We start from the raw sequence: 12,500 nt of genomic DNA on the forward strand, positions 1-12,500 counted from the left end.
GGACAGTCTTTATACGTTACAAGTAGCCCCTAGAAATGTCCCTCTCACAAAGGCGTTTGGCTCAATTTGCTCGGTGGGGGTCCCCCTTGTTGCATCTCGAGCTTGCAGGGGGGACAAACAGATCCACTCTTTATCTGGTGGTTAATGCATACGTGAAGTGTCGATCCCGAGACTAACTTCACCATTCTCAAAGGGCAGGAATAATAGACACAGAAGATCTTCTTGAATTGATATCTGGAGGAGACTGCAACATACCATTCATGTCAAACTAAACAGCCATTTTTCAATCAACCGCGAACTATTGTTGTCAAGATCAATGGTAAGGAAGCTGCTGACATTAGTCACGCCCAAACCATAAAACCCGCAATCAGGCTCTATTTTTATGTTTCCGGCGTGGTACATACTGTGGAGTTTGGCTAAACGAAAAATATTTTTAGCATGCGGCAGACTTTACTGAGGAAAGAACACGAAGTTGAAGCTAAAAAATTGAGGCCTGGACCGCAGGTTACCTAAACCCCACCAGTAGTGTTCGCAATATTTACTAGAGAGAATCGTTGGGGTCATAAACGTGACCCATTGCGAATGTCATGTGCAAGCTTTGGTGGGCCGAGGAAAGAATAGACCTCCTGTGTACCTTGTGGGGATAAACCTGAAAGACGTTTATTTGAAATCAATCGAAAATGAAGCCTGTTTAAATGTTTACTTTAGGAACATGGCAAGTTTCTATCTTATTTACTAATGGTAAGAATAAATCCTCGTTTCTCCCGATGATCAAAAAATCAATTTAAAACACGAGCGAGTACTTTAGCCTTTGCACCGGCCTGCATGATCTTTTCCAAGGATTACGTCAAGTTTACAATCCTTTTTGAAAGACGAAGTTTTAAAAGCAAACAAAGGACAAAGGAGGTACAAGGTATCTTCCAAAGGTTCCGTAAAATACATTCCTTTTGCTTACTAGATAAATTTTGAACATGGGAAATTGTGTTTGGTTTCTTCTTTATTAATTTTGGTACTGCCTGTTCCAACCCAAAAACTGAAATTAATTGAAGAAAAGAGAATACTTCGGGCCTTAAAGTATATTACGCTAAAAATGAAGGAATTTATTAGCTCAAACTGTTACCTTAAATTAAAACCATAAACAAATTTCAAACAAAGGTGTGTGAAACGTAGCCCAAAAGGCGGTAAATAAATTCCTGAGAAGTGGATGTCAATGTCACTTAGAGAAGTTTTGAATCATACTTAACTGATAAGGGACAGTGAAACTTAACTGTTTTAAGAAATGGTTTTCTTTTCGGTTGTAGTGCAGTTTGCACAATGCGGTGGAAATGTGTTTGAAGACCCTGTGTGTTTTGGTTCGGTCGGAGCTGAACTCACGACCTCCCGCACGGAAGTCAACGGCTCAACCAGGGTGGACAGAGGCCTGGCTCAACCAACTGAGCCAACCGGTCAGCGACACTATGTATCTGAACTACGCAGGTACTTCAATCTATCCCTTATTATAGTGTATTTAAATTATGAGGTATTCCCACGAGTACCGCGTATATACCATTGCATTTCCCTATATACATAAAGTACTTAACCTGAAATATCCAGGGCGGCCTTCTCGCTGATTAATAAACGTACGTATAAAAACCTAATGATTGATACCTTTGAAGTGAGACCCCAACCCAACCATGTGAGAGATTTAAGCATCTTAAAGAAGGGACCACCTAGGTAATGAAATTGAATAAGAATATTTAACATAATCAAGTATCATTGTTATTTGTATATAAACAGTTAAGCTTTTCTTATTGGATTACGTAGTTAGGGGCACAGCTAAGATTACTCAAGTGTGTCTTTTTAATAATGGAAAGCAAGGGAAAATGTTTAAATCACTGAGGAGAAAGTGCTGCCGTTGTAATGATATCTGCAAATGGTTAAAGGAAGGAAGGAAGGACTATGGAATATAATATAAACTGGTAGGCCCCTTTCTCACATCCTATATTCCGGCTTATACTCCTGTGGAACGTGAAAGATCCCTCACACTATTCTAAAAGACCAGGGCACGTAGTTATCGATGTTGTGGTCAGGCGTGAATTCTCCAGCCTAAATATACTAAAGTTCAAAACCAGTCTTTGTAGTTCAGCAGAAATCCGCAAGCGCAATTGTCATCGGTACTCCGTACCATTACGCACAAAGACGTACAATGGACAATGTGTAATAACATAAATTGGACCGGCAACATATTAACATCTTACTATAAGTCACATGAGATAACGTCGTGGGCGTAGGAAAGGGAGCTATCACATGTGGTCAAGGAACCGAAATTTCTCTTCCTCACTACCTGTGAAGGGTAATTTTTGTAAGATCAGTATCAGTAAAACGATCCGAGGGTCGAAATCTCGGGCTGCGTATGCATCATCAGGGTGACACGCTGTGGCAACGGGTCCTGAGACACTGCCACTAGTAATGGTTCCACTTTTGTTATCCTGTCTTCAGGCATTTAGTTTGCGCATGCTCAAGTTCCTTAGAGCTCCGAATTTACCACTTGTGAAATACAATCACCGAATTTCAATAACACATCGATTCCGTTATGTTTGTGGGGTATGAGAGAACGGAGTGATCTTCTCACTTAGCTGTACAACTTATTCAATTGTCGCTTAATTAAAGGACACTCGGGTGGCTCCAATGGGATTCGAACCCATGCCCTCTGCGATGGCGGTGCAATGCTCCACTATGAAGCCACACAGTTAAGAGAAGGTAAATTTGTTGGGTAAAGCATTGCACCTGTAACGCAGAGGTCATAGTTCGAATCCCGTTGGAGCAACCTGAATTTGCCTATAAAGAGACAATTGCTTAAAGCTATCTAGCGAAGTGCGAGGGTCGCTGAGTTCTCTCATTCGTGTATAACCCGCAAATGTACATTCACTTCATTTGTAGGGTATGTTGCTGGATGAAAGTCCTAGTTGAAAGAAACAAAGGAATTGGTTGTACAAAATCCCAGTTTAAATCAAACGTCTTTATGGCAAACGGTGCAGCACTTTTCGGTTTGTCGCTCTTGGTCAACAAAACTTTTTCAGATAAACCAAAAATTCTGGAATTTTATTTTGACAAATTTCTGTTGCATTCGATTTCTAACCCTCTTTCAATCAAAATGATTTCCGTTCAAGCCCGGATTCTTGAAGAATACTTGCAGCTGCTTTTAAAGTAGCTTATCTAACTGCTATGATCTTTCTAACTTTCATTTCATTTTCTACGTTGTCGTCACTGTTAATCTATTTTCATGACTACGTAAGCCATTGTAGCCACCATTATTTCATTCATTTATACTCAATCTTTATGTCCAACACTGCCCAGTTTACCACGGAACGGGGCAAGGGGGCACTGGGTACGAAAACGATCCAAACGCATCAAGAACAAAACTTCTCGTTCGATATTTGCGCTGGTCATGTCTGAGAAGGGAACTAAACCAGATTTTTGGCAATCAACCTCTAATAGTACTATCCGAGAACGATGTAAGTACATTTTAAATCAAGAACTCCTCAGCGATGTGAAGTTCTTTGTTCGCGATCATCGTTCTGAGGGCGGAAGTGCAAACAAGCCGATTTCAGGTCACAAGTTTGTTTTGGCGATCAGCAGCCCAGTGTTTTATGCCATGTTTTACGGTGATATGGCAGAGCGGGGAAATACTGTGGAGATCTCTGATTGTGACTACGAGAGTCTGATGGAGTTATTTCGTTTATTTATTGCGATGAGGCGAACTTGACTCCGGACAATGTGATGCAGCTGATGTATTTGGCAAAGAAATACATGCTGCCTTCCCTGGCCGACAAATGCTCCACTTTCCTTCAAGAAAACCTGGACGGATCAAACGTGTTCAATGTCTTACCGCACGCGCAGAAATACGAAGAGAAAGGTCTGCTTGATCGCTGTTGGAAGGTGATCGACGAAGAAACGGAAGAAGCTGTGAAATCCGATGGTTTTGTGACAATCGATGGGTCAACATTGGAGAAATTAGTGGAGCGAGACACTTTGAGGATTAACGAAGTGGAGTTGTTCAGAGCTATTGATCGCTGGGCTGTCAAGGAATGCCAGAAGAAAGGGCTTGCAGCAAAAGGATCTGAGAAAAGAAGAATCCTTGGAGAACGGATCGTGAAGGGAATACGTTTTCCTCTGATGTCACAGAAAGAGTTTGCAAGTGTTGTCCTCGACTGTGCAATTCTCACTACCAAAGAGTGTTTCGAAATGGTTAAATATTTCAGCGATGCACCACTGACCACCCCATTGGGATTTATGAGAGCGCAAAGAGCTGGACAACATAGCATTGTGTCTCGGTTTGGATCCATTGGTCGAGGCAACTGGGGTTATTCCGGTCGTGGCCCCGATGTTATAGGTATCTCCGTTGATAAACCTATCAAGTTGCATGCCGTCCGTTTCTTTGGGAGCGAGAGCAATACGTATTCAGTGACACTGATCGTTCAGCGCAGTGGTGATATTTCAACTTCAAAAACAATGGGAAATTTCTCATCTGAACTCATACGGAGTGAATTGGGAGATTATTATGGGTTCAACGTCTTCTTTCAATGTCCAATTCTTTTAGTAAAGAACGCCTCCTATTATTTAACTGCCACTATAAGTGGTACCAATTCCAGTTACGGTGACCTTGGCCAGTCCACGGTACAAAAGTGTGGAGTAATATTTAATTTTTTGAAACGTACTGGCTCGACTGATGTTCGGCGGGGGCAATTCTCGGAATTTTTGTTTACTCCGGTTTCATAAGTGTAATTTTTGGACCATTACGCAATGTCGAATGTCAATTTAAATAGACCTCTAGATAGCATGCAGAAGGAGCGTGACAAGAAGAAAATCGGGTTTCCGTTTAAAACACGCACGAATAGAGAAATTTAATGGTTTAAACGTAATGCTCTTCTTCAGTTCGCTTAGTTAGTTGCCGACGTCCATCTCTGTAACGAGTGAAACAACAATTTTCTTTCGTCAGGGACAATTTAAATTAACTACGGAGGTTGTAGGGACGAGAATGGTGTCACTCATTCTCGTATTTCAATCATAACTAACTATTACAAGAACCAGTCCTTGTAAATTACTTGAAATATCAGCGAGCAAAGGAATTCCATGTGGCATATGAAATTTGTACCCTTCGTTTTCGTAATATATACTTGGTACTCATTGGCGAAGAATAAACGTGAAATTAATCAAATTCATACAACACTAGAAATGCTTATCCTTTCCGTTTACGCCACCGTAGATCCAATATCGAACAGTTTTCCGTTTTTCATCAAGTCCTTTAATTCACTAAAAGTCCTGATATTGCTGGCTCACTTTTTCACGCGTCCTTTCAAAGAAGTTCTTTTCAGCGAAAATTATCTTCTTTAGAGACTACTTACCAGTAGTACGTGTACGTGTTTCAACTCTTGTATGTAAGGTTGGAGGTTTCTTTGAGGTTTCCTCGCTATCATTATGCTTGTATTTTTAATGAAGGTCTGTAAACTTCTTCAGTCTTATATGATACAGTGAATTGTTAGCAAACTAAAATAGTCTAAATTTAATCCCCTGAAAAAATTGGAAAGCAATGTAGTAATGTGCACAGGCGCGTAGCGTGGTTATTTTTTCAAGTACGCACAAGTACATATGATCTAGAAACCTAAGTAAACTAAGCGAAAAATACTGCGTTCTTTATTTCTTGTTCGAAATAGTTGTGTTAATACAAGCAAAGAACAAAGCGTCTTGCCCTTATTTTGAGCAAACTTGGCGCAAACAAAACATTGTTTTGGTTGTGTTAGCGTGACTGGAATAGTCAACAACGTTCTCGGAACGTCGCTCGTTTGCAACTTCGGCTTTTTGTTGCACGCTGACCAAACACCACTGCATTGTTTAGTGAAAAAAAAAGTCGATGCAAAACTAAGTGAGAACATGGTATAGCTTTTGTTAATTTAGTTTTTAGAATTTAATCAAAGTGGTGTTTTCATAACGAAATCTTGGTTGCGTACAAGTAAAATGTTAAAAATAGAAACAACTGCTTAAAATTTCAAAAAATTCTGTTCAAGTACGCACGTGCGTATTTGCGTATAGGACGCTACGCGCCTGGTGCATGTCTGCAATGTCCTTGCGAGTTGATGCTATTTACACGCACGCTTTTGCAATTATGTTTCATTCTTGGTATGATCATTGTTCACTATTAATACGCTATTTAGCTCGATATAGAGTGTGTTAACCTGAATGCCATTTTTTCCATTCTGTGCCGTAGTTCAGGCACTGTACAAGTCACAATCAACTCAATCATTTCCCCTTAATAGTGTTGCATGATGCTTAAAGGAAGTTACTTAATTTGGCGAAATCACGTAACAAATAAAACTATTATTTACAATCAAGTAGTCGTTCAGTTTTGGAATTTCTGATAATTGCATCTCTCGAGCTTGTAGACAGCAAGCTAGTAGTAAATGCAAACTTAACTGTAGATTCGAGACTTGTCACATCTCAAAAGAAAAGAATATAGCAAAAATATACAAGAGATTCGAAACGATATTTAGAGATCGAGACTCTCTCTCTTTATGCTTGGGTGCAGGGATGGCGCAGTGGTGAGAGCACTCGCCTCGCACCAATGTGGCCCGGGTTCGATTCCCAGACTCGGCGTCATGTGTGGGTTGCGTTTGTTGGTTCTCTACTCTGCACTGGGTTACTCCGATTTCCCCTCTCCACAAAAACCAACATTTGGCTTGATTTGCTTTCACTGTTAATTTCAGTTTACAGTGTCAATTAGTGCTCCAGCGCTAGAACGACTAGACACTGGCCGTTTTTATGCTAGAGACGTTAAAGTCGTCAAGACGCATTTGACGTCTGAGACGTTAAAGCCGTCTGGTATAAAAACGGGACGCATAAAAGTAGATAAACTAACGGACAAAAACAAGATTTTTCTAAAAAAAATGACTAGGTTCTATTATCGGAAGACACTGGGCACGAGCAAACTCGGCACCAAATAAACGTTAACACACGAATATATGAGCAAATAAACGTGGCGGAATTGCAGCTTCTCAAATTTATGTCTCGTCGTCGCCTGGAAGGACAGATGCAAATATTTTTTTGTGACAGAAATCAGTCTAGAAATCAGCATTTTCTGGCGATGGACGAGGAACTAGATTTAGCCTCGGCGCATGGCTTGTTTGTCTTGTCGACCAAGAGAGCAAGGAAGGAACGAAATGCAGATTAACAAAGGACTCAGGGCTAAATGCATCCAAGTTAGGGCGTCCCGTTTTTATACTAGACGCATTTAACGTCTGAGACGTTTAAGTCGTCTGTTAAGTGCGTCTCAACGACGCACTTAAAACAAGACGTTAAAGTCGTCAGACGTTAAATGCGTCTGTCTTATTTCTCGTTTTTATACTAGACGTTAAAGTCGTCTTGAGACGACTTTAACGTCTCAGACGACTTTAACGTCTCTAGCATAAAAACGGCCACTTAAATAAAGCTTCTTTCCTTTCCTTTGCAATTCAAGCAGTCGACCTACATGCGCTTCTAAGCTATGCGGTCCTGTGCCAAAGTACGAAAGTTGGTTGTTCTAAATCAAGTTTCGTTCATCTTGAAAAGGAAGCTGCTGACTTTTAGTCACGTCATCAGCCTTCTTTTTTTTCACCGAAACCAAGGTAGTGTTTGCATATTTCAACCACCCAGAGGAATCGTTGGGGCATAAATATGGCCATTGGGACGTCATGTGAAGGCCTTGGTAGCCGTGGAAAGGATAGAACTCCTCTGGACATTGTTAATATACTTGAAAGACGTCTATTTTAGAAGCCTGCTTATTTATTTTTGCACATATCAGTTTTATCTATTTCTGAAGCAGGAATCAATCTCGTCTCTCCCGCGATTATCAAATCAATTTCAAACGGACGATTACTTTAGCCTTTGATAGCAGCGTGATCTTTCAGATTACGTCATGTTTAAGCCCTTTTAAAGTAGACGGTTTCCCTTAACTGAAAACCATAAACAAGCAAACAAGGAAAGGAGTAAAAACTTATCCCAGAAGGTCGTAAAATACGTTCCTTTGCTTACTAGATAAATGAGTCATAAATCTTTGTAATCAGATGTTTGGTTTCTTTATTATTTTGATATTCGTGTTCCACAATACAAATTAGTTAGTGAAGGAAAGAGAGTACTTCGGGCACTGAAGTATATTATTCTAGAAAATTCAGTAATACATTAGCTCAAACTGTTACCTAAATTAAAAACCATAAACAAACAAAGAAAGGTGTGTGAAACGTAGCCCAACTGAAAGGCTATATGGTTTCATTATTTATTTTGGTGTTCTCGTTCGACAATTGCAATTTATTATTCTTGAAATTAAGGAATATATTAGCTGAAAGTGTTATCTTAATTAGAAAACATCAAAAAGCAAACAAAGCAGTGAACCTTGTCCTAATATAAAGGGCGCAAGATAATGACTGGCTTACTGGAAATGTTGTCCCCAGATATCACTGACTGTTTCGTTTCTTCATTTACTTTGATTATCTCGTTTCACTATTTGTGAAGAAAAGAGAATCCACCAAGCTTTAACTTACGATGATTATTCCAGAAAATCAATCACCGAGGTTGAGGAAATACCGTTAAATATTAATAACCTAAAACAACACTCTTTGAATGAACCTGTAGGTATCCATCGCTCTTTTCAAACGGAGGTCGCGATCACATTCTCTATTTATTACAAATATGGATGACGTGTGGTTAGTTTCTCTCAAAAGTTGATCCTTTTGAATATAATTGTGACCTCTTTAGTCACTCTCGAAGATCCAGTTACTTGTGTATGTTGGAATTATAAATGTTGCCACACAAAGTAAGTCCAAAAATTGACTTAACTTTCTTTCAAGATAGATTGTGAATTGTTTGGTTTTTTTTTTTGCTATGTATTGTATGGGAGTTGCGTCGAAGAAGTTTGAAATAGCACTGATTTGTTACTGTAAACTTTAAAACTTAAAACGGGCTCTAGATCACGTCATTGCGTGAACTAAAAAATGAAAAGTTATCATTAGAATTACGGTTGGAAACTCGATCTGATTCAAATTGTGCCAGACTTAATCCTTTTTTGTTTGCTCAAGTTCTTTTGTTTTATTTTTTTGATTATCTTTTTTTTCCCAGTCGCTCTTGGAATTTTACCCATCGTGAAACAAGGCAAATAGTTTAAATTATTGTTTAATCGAATATACAGTTCGGAACATAACTTTTCACTTTTGGTTTGACTTGATAATTATCATTTATGTGGCCTTTAAACATCGTCTGACACTTTCGTAAGTTGTTTTCCAAGTTTTAGAATTTCTTGCTTATAAATTTGAAGAGCTTTTCAGCGTTTGATTTCCCATTTAACAAAATCTCACTTTCAGACTTTTTTTGCTGTTTACAATTCTTCATGGGTTGCTGGCGGTACGACATGAAGTCTTGGTTGAAGGAGGTATGTTACAGGGTTAAAGTTGTAGGTACACAGATAAACGTCCATGGCTAGTTTTACTCAAGATTTTACTAGGTCCGACAACTCGAAATTGAAACTAATTTGATTCACACAAAAGCTAAACCTAAAATGACTTAAGCAAGTGCAATTAACTGGCAGTCTGGCTCAATACATTATAAACAAGAAGTAAAGAAATAAGAAAGTTCGTGAACAAATAATACAGAATGAGGAGGGAAGTATGTTTTAGTCACCAAGCCGTTAAGCTTTGACGTCTTAATTTATCTTCATTTGCTGTTTGACTCGTGTAACATCAGGACAGTAAACACAATGCCAACGGTCATTTTTTTATAGTGTATAAGTCGTGTAAGAAAAAAAAGAGAAGATTGAAGCCTTGTGTAACGTAATTTATTTCCTGACGTCTTTGTTTCCATCATCCTAAATTATTCATCCAACACTAAAGTCGAGTAAATATCGTTACTACAGACAAGACGTTGCATACCGATAAAGATTCAGTTTGGTAGAAAATGAATTTACTAAGTCCCCCTTTAACCAACTTACCGGAAAGGCACCCGACAATCGAAACGAAGAGGAATATCTAAATTACATTCTCACCTTGTTGACCTCACACTCTATGAGCAAATTTGCCACAAGATATTTAATTATTTATTTCCTTTTTCTTAGTCGGTAGTTTGTGACAATGATGTAGTTAAAAGAAGAACGCTGAGGCTGTCAGTTTGCGAAATCTATGCCGGGTTGAGGCTTTCGAAATTATATGCATGGAAAGATAAAAGCAATTATAAAAAGGGAATTAAAAGAGACCCTTCCTGTCTTATTTCCCTCTCGTCTTTCTTCCTACACTCTGAGAGACCGTCACAGCCCTTGAATAGACTTCATTCGACTGAAGCTTTGCTTTAAGCTTGGCGGACGACTAATGTTTTTGGCACCGAGTTTTTGGCGAGCTATTCTTTGTGACCTTATGAAATGGCCTAAAAACTACTTTCACTTGTCGCAAGTTATCATATTGAAGTAGATCCCACGAGACAGTATAAAAGGTTCAACTTTTTTTCTTCAGAGAGCCGCATGAACCGCTTAGAAAATGCTGCGTCAGCTTCATTTTATCCGAGAGGCGTGAACTATGTAATCCGTATTAGATTGCGCCTGCTAAATACAGCGAAAGATTGGTTTCAGTCACGTGATAAGCCGTCATGTTTTATACAAGTACAAGGAAGGGTTACGTTTTTGCAAACGTTGGCCGTGTAGTAAAAGACTTAACTATTAGAGTGGAATGTGAAGTGCTAGTTTCTACCCATATAGACCAATCCATTTAAGCGTTAGCCCTAACAATGGAATTGGTTCCAGATAAGGACAGAGAAAAACTCTGACCAGGGTGGGAATTGAACCCACGACCTTCATCATCATCATCATCATTTATTTGCCTTTATGTGTATAACAAATTTTTAAAAAAGCGTACAGCAGGTTGTTAGGCGAGGAGACCTCAGGAAACCACCAGGCTTATAGGAGAGGCCACCTCGCGATCACAATATTAAACAAAATAAGGGCTGCGAAGGAGTGCGGACGGAACTAACTCAGAAACTAATAAAAACTCTAGCACTTTGTTCTTAAACATAGCAAAGCTTGACAAATTGGTAATAGAGGCAGGAAGACAGTTCCAGACCCTAGGTCCTTGGTAAAGATTTGTGAATTTCTTAATGTTCGTGCGACAGGAATGCACATGATAATTACCGGCTGTTGTTGTGTCATATTTATGGACTTGACTGTTTGTCATAAACAGATTGAAGAAAAGTGGAGGCAGCAGATTATTGTGGTAGCGGAACATGAATTTAGCAATGTCGAGGGTATTGATTTGAAAGATGTCTAAAATTTTCAATTTAGAAAAAAGAGGAGCAGTATGTGCTCGATATTCTGAATTTGTAACAGCTCGCACCATTCGCTTTTGTAGATAATAAATTATATTTAATTTAGATACGTAAGTGGACGACCACGTAGAGTTACAATAAGTAATGTATGGATAAATTAAATGTATAGTACAACATAAGTTTGGTCTTACAGGATAAGTAGAAACGCGTCCTGGATAAAATACCAACTGATTTAGCGATTTGTTTACGGACAAAGTTTATGTGATATTTCCAAGTAAGGTGTTCGTCTAGATACACCCCAAGAAATTTAGTTACATTGCTTTGAGTTAGAGATTGACCTCCAAAGGAGAGAGAAAAACTGTGATTGACTTTCCTCTGACTCGGACTAAATATAACATAATTTGTCTTTTGTACATTAATCGAGAGCTTACTGCATCTTAACCAAACATCAATATTTAGTAACTCATTATTAAGCACATTCTCCAAGTAGTTGGGATTAGAGTGTGAAAGAAAGATACTAGTGTCGTCAGCAAAAAGCAGAGGTTCAGTTAATTTGGAAGCTCTAGGAAGATAATTTATGTATAATATGAAGAATAAAGGGCCCAGGATGGATCCTTGAGGAACTCCACACTAAATGGTCTGCGTTGGAGAACATGTTTGATTAATTTGGACAAATTGCCGGCGGCATGAAAAGTAGCTTTTAGTCCACTGCAGAGCCACATCACGGATACCATAGTGCTCCAGCTTGGTAAATAAAATTTGATGGTTAAGAGTGTCAAAAGCTTTGGAGAGATCTAGTAAAACACCTACAGTAGTTTTACGCTGGTCAATTGCCGAGGAGATTTTATTTATCAGGTGAATTAGAGCATGGGAAGTTGAATAGTTTTTTCGAAATCCGAACTGGCAGCGGCATAATATATTATATTGTTCGACGAATTCAGTTATGCGATTATACATTACTTCGGGTTAGATCAGTGCTGAAAATTCCACTCTAATAATTGCGTCATGTTTTATATCTTTTATAACCGAACGAAACAAAAGGCGTTCGTGTATAATTAAAGTCCACTTTTGGAACACTAACAAAATGTAAAACGCCCTATAGTTCAAATATGGGCAGAGGGCGGATTTGATACCTCGCCCAAGTCGGCTCAATTTGCTCGTCTAATCGCAAGCCACCATGTGTTTGGCTTTGT

General features: G+C 39.0%; 1 pseudogene; it reads left to right on the forward strand.

Annotated features, from left to right (window-relative positions):
• Nucleotides 1–3,379: 3,379 nt before the first annotated feature.
• LOC137994676 (BTB/POZ domain-containing protein 6-B-like) lies at nucleotides 3,380–4,768 on the forward strand (annotated as a pseudogene).
• The last annotated feature ends 7,732 nt before the right edge of the window (nucleotides 4,769–12,500 follow it).

Source organism: Montipora foliosa, chromosome 3, assembly GCF_036669935.1.
Source record: "Montipora foliosa isolate CH-2021 chromosome 3, ASM3666993v2, whole genome shotgun sequence".
Lineage (NCBI taxonomy): Eukaryota > Metazoa > Cnidaria > Anthozoa > Scleractinia > Acroporidae > Montipora > Montipora foliosa.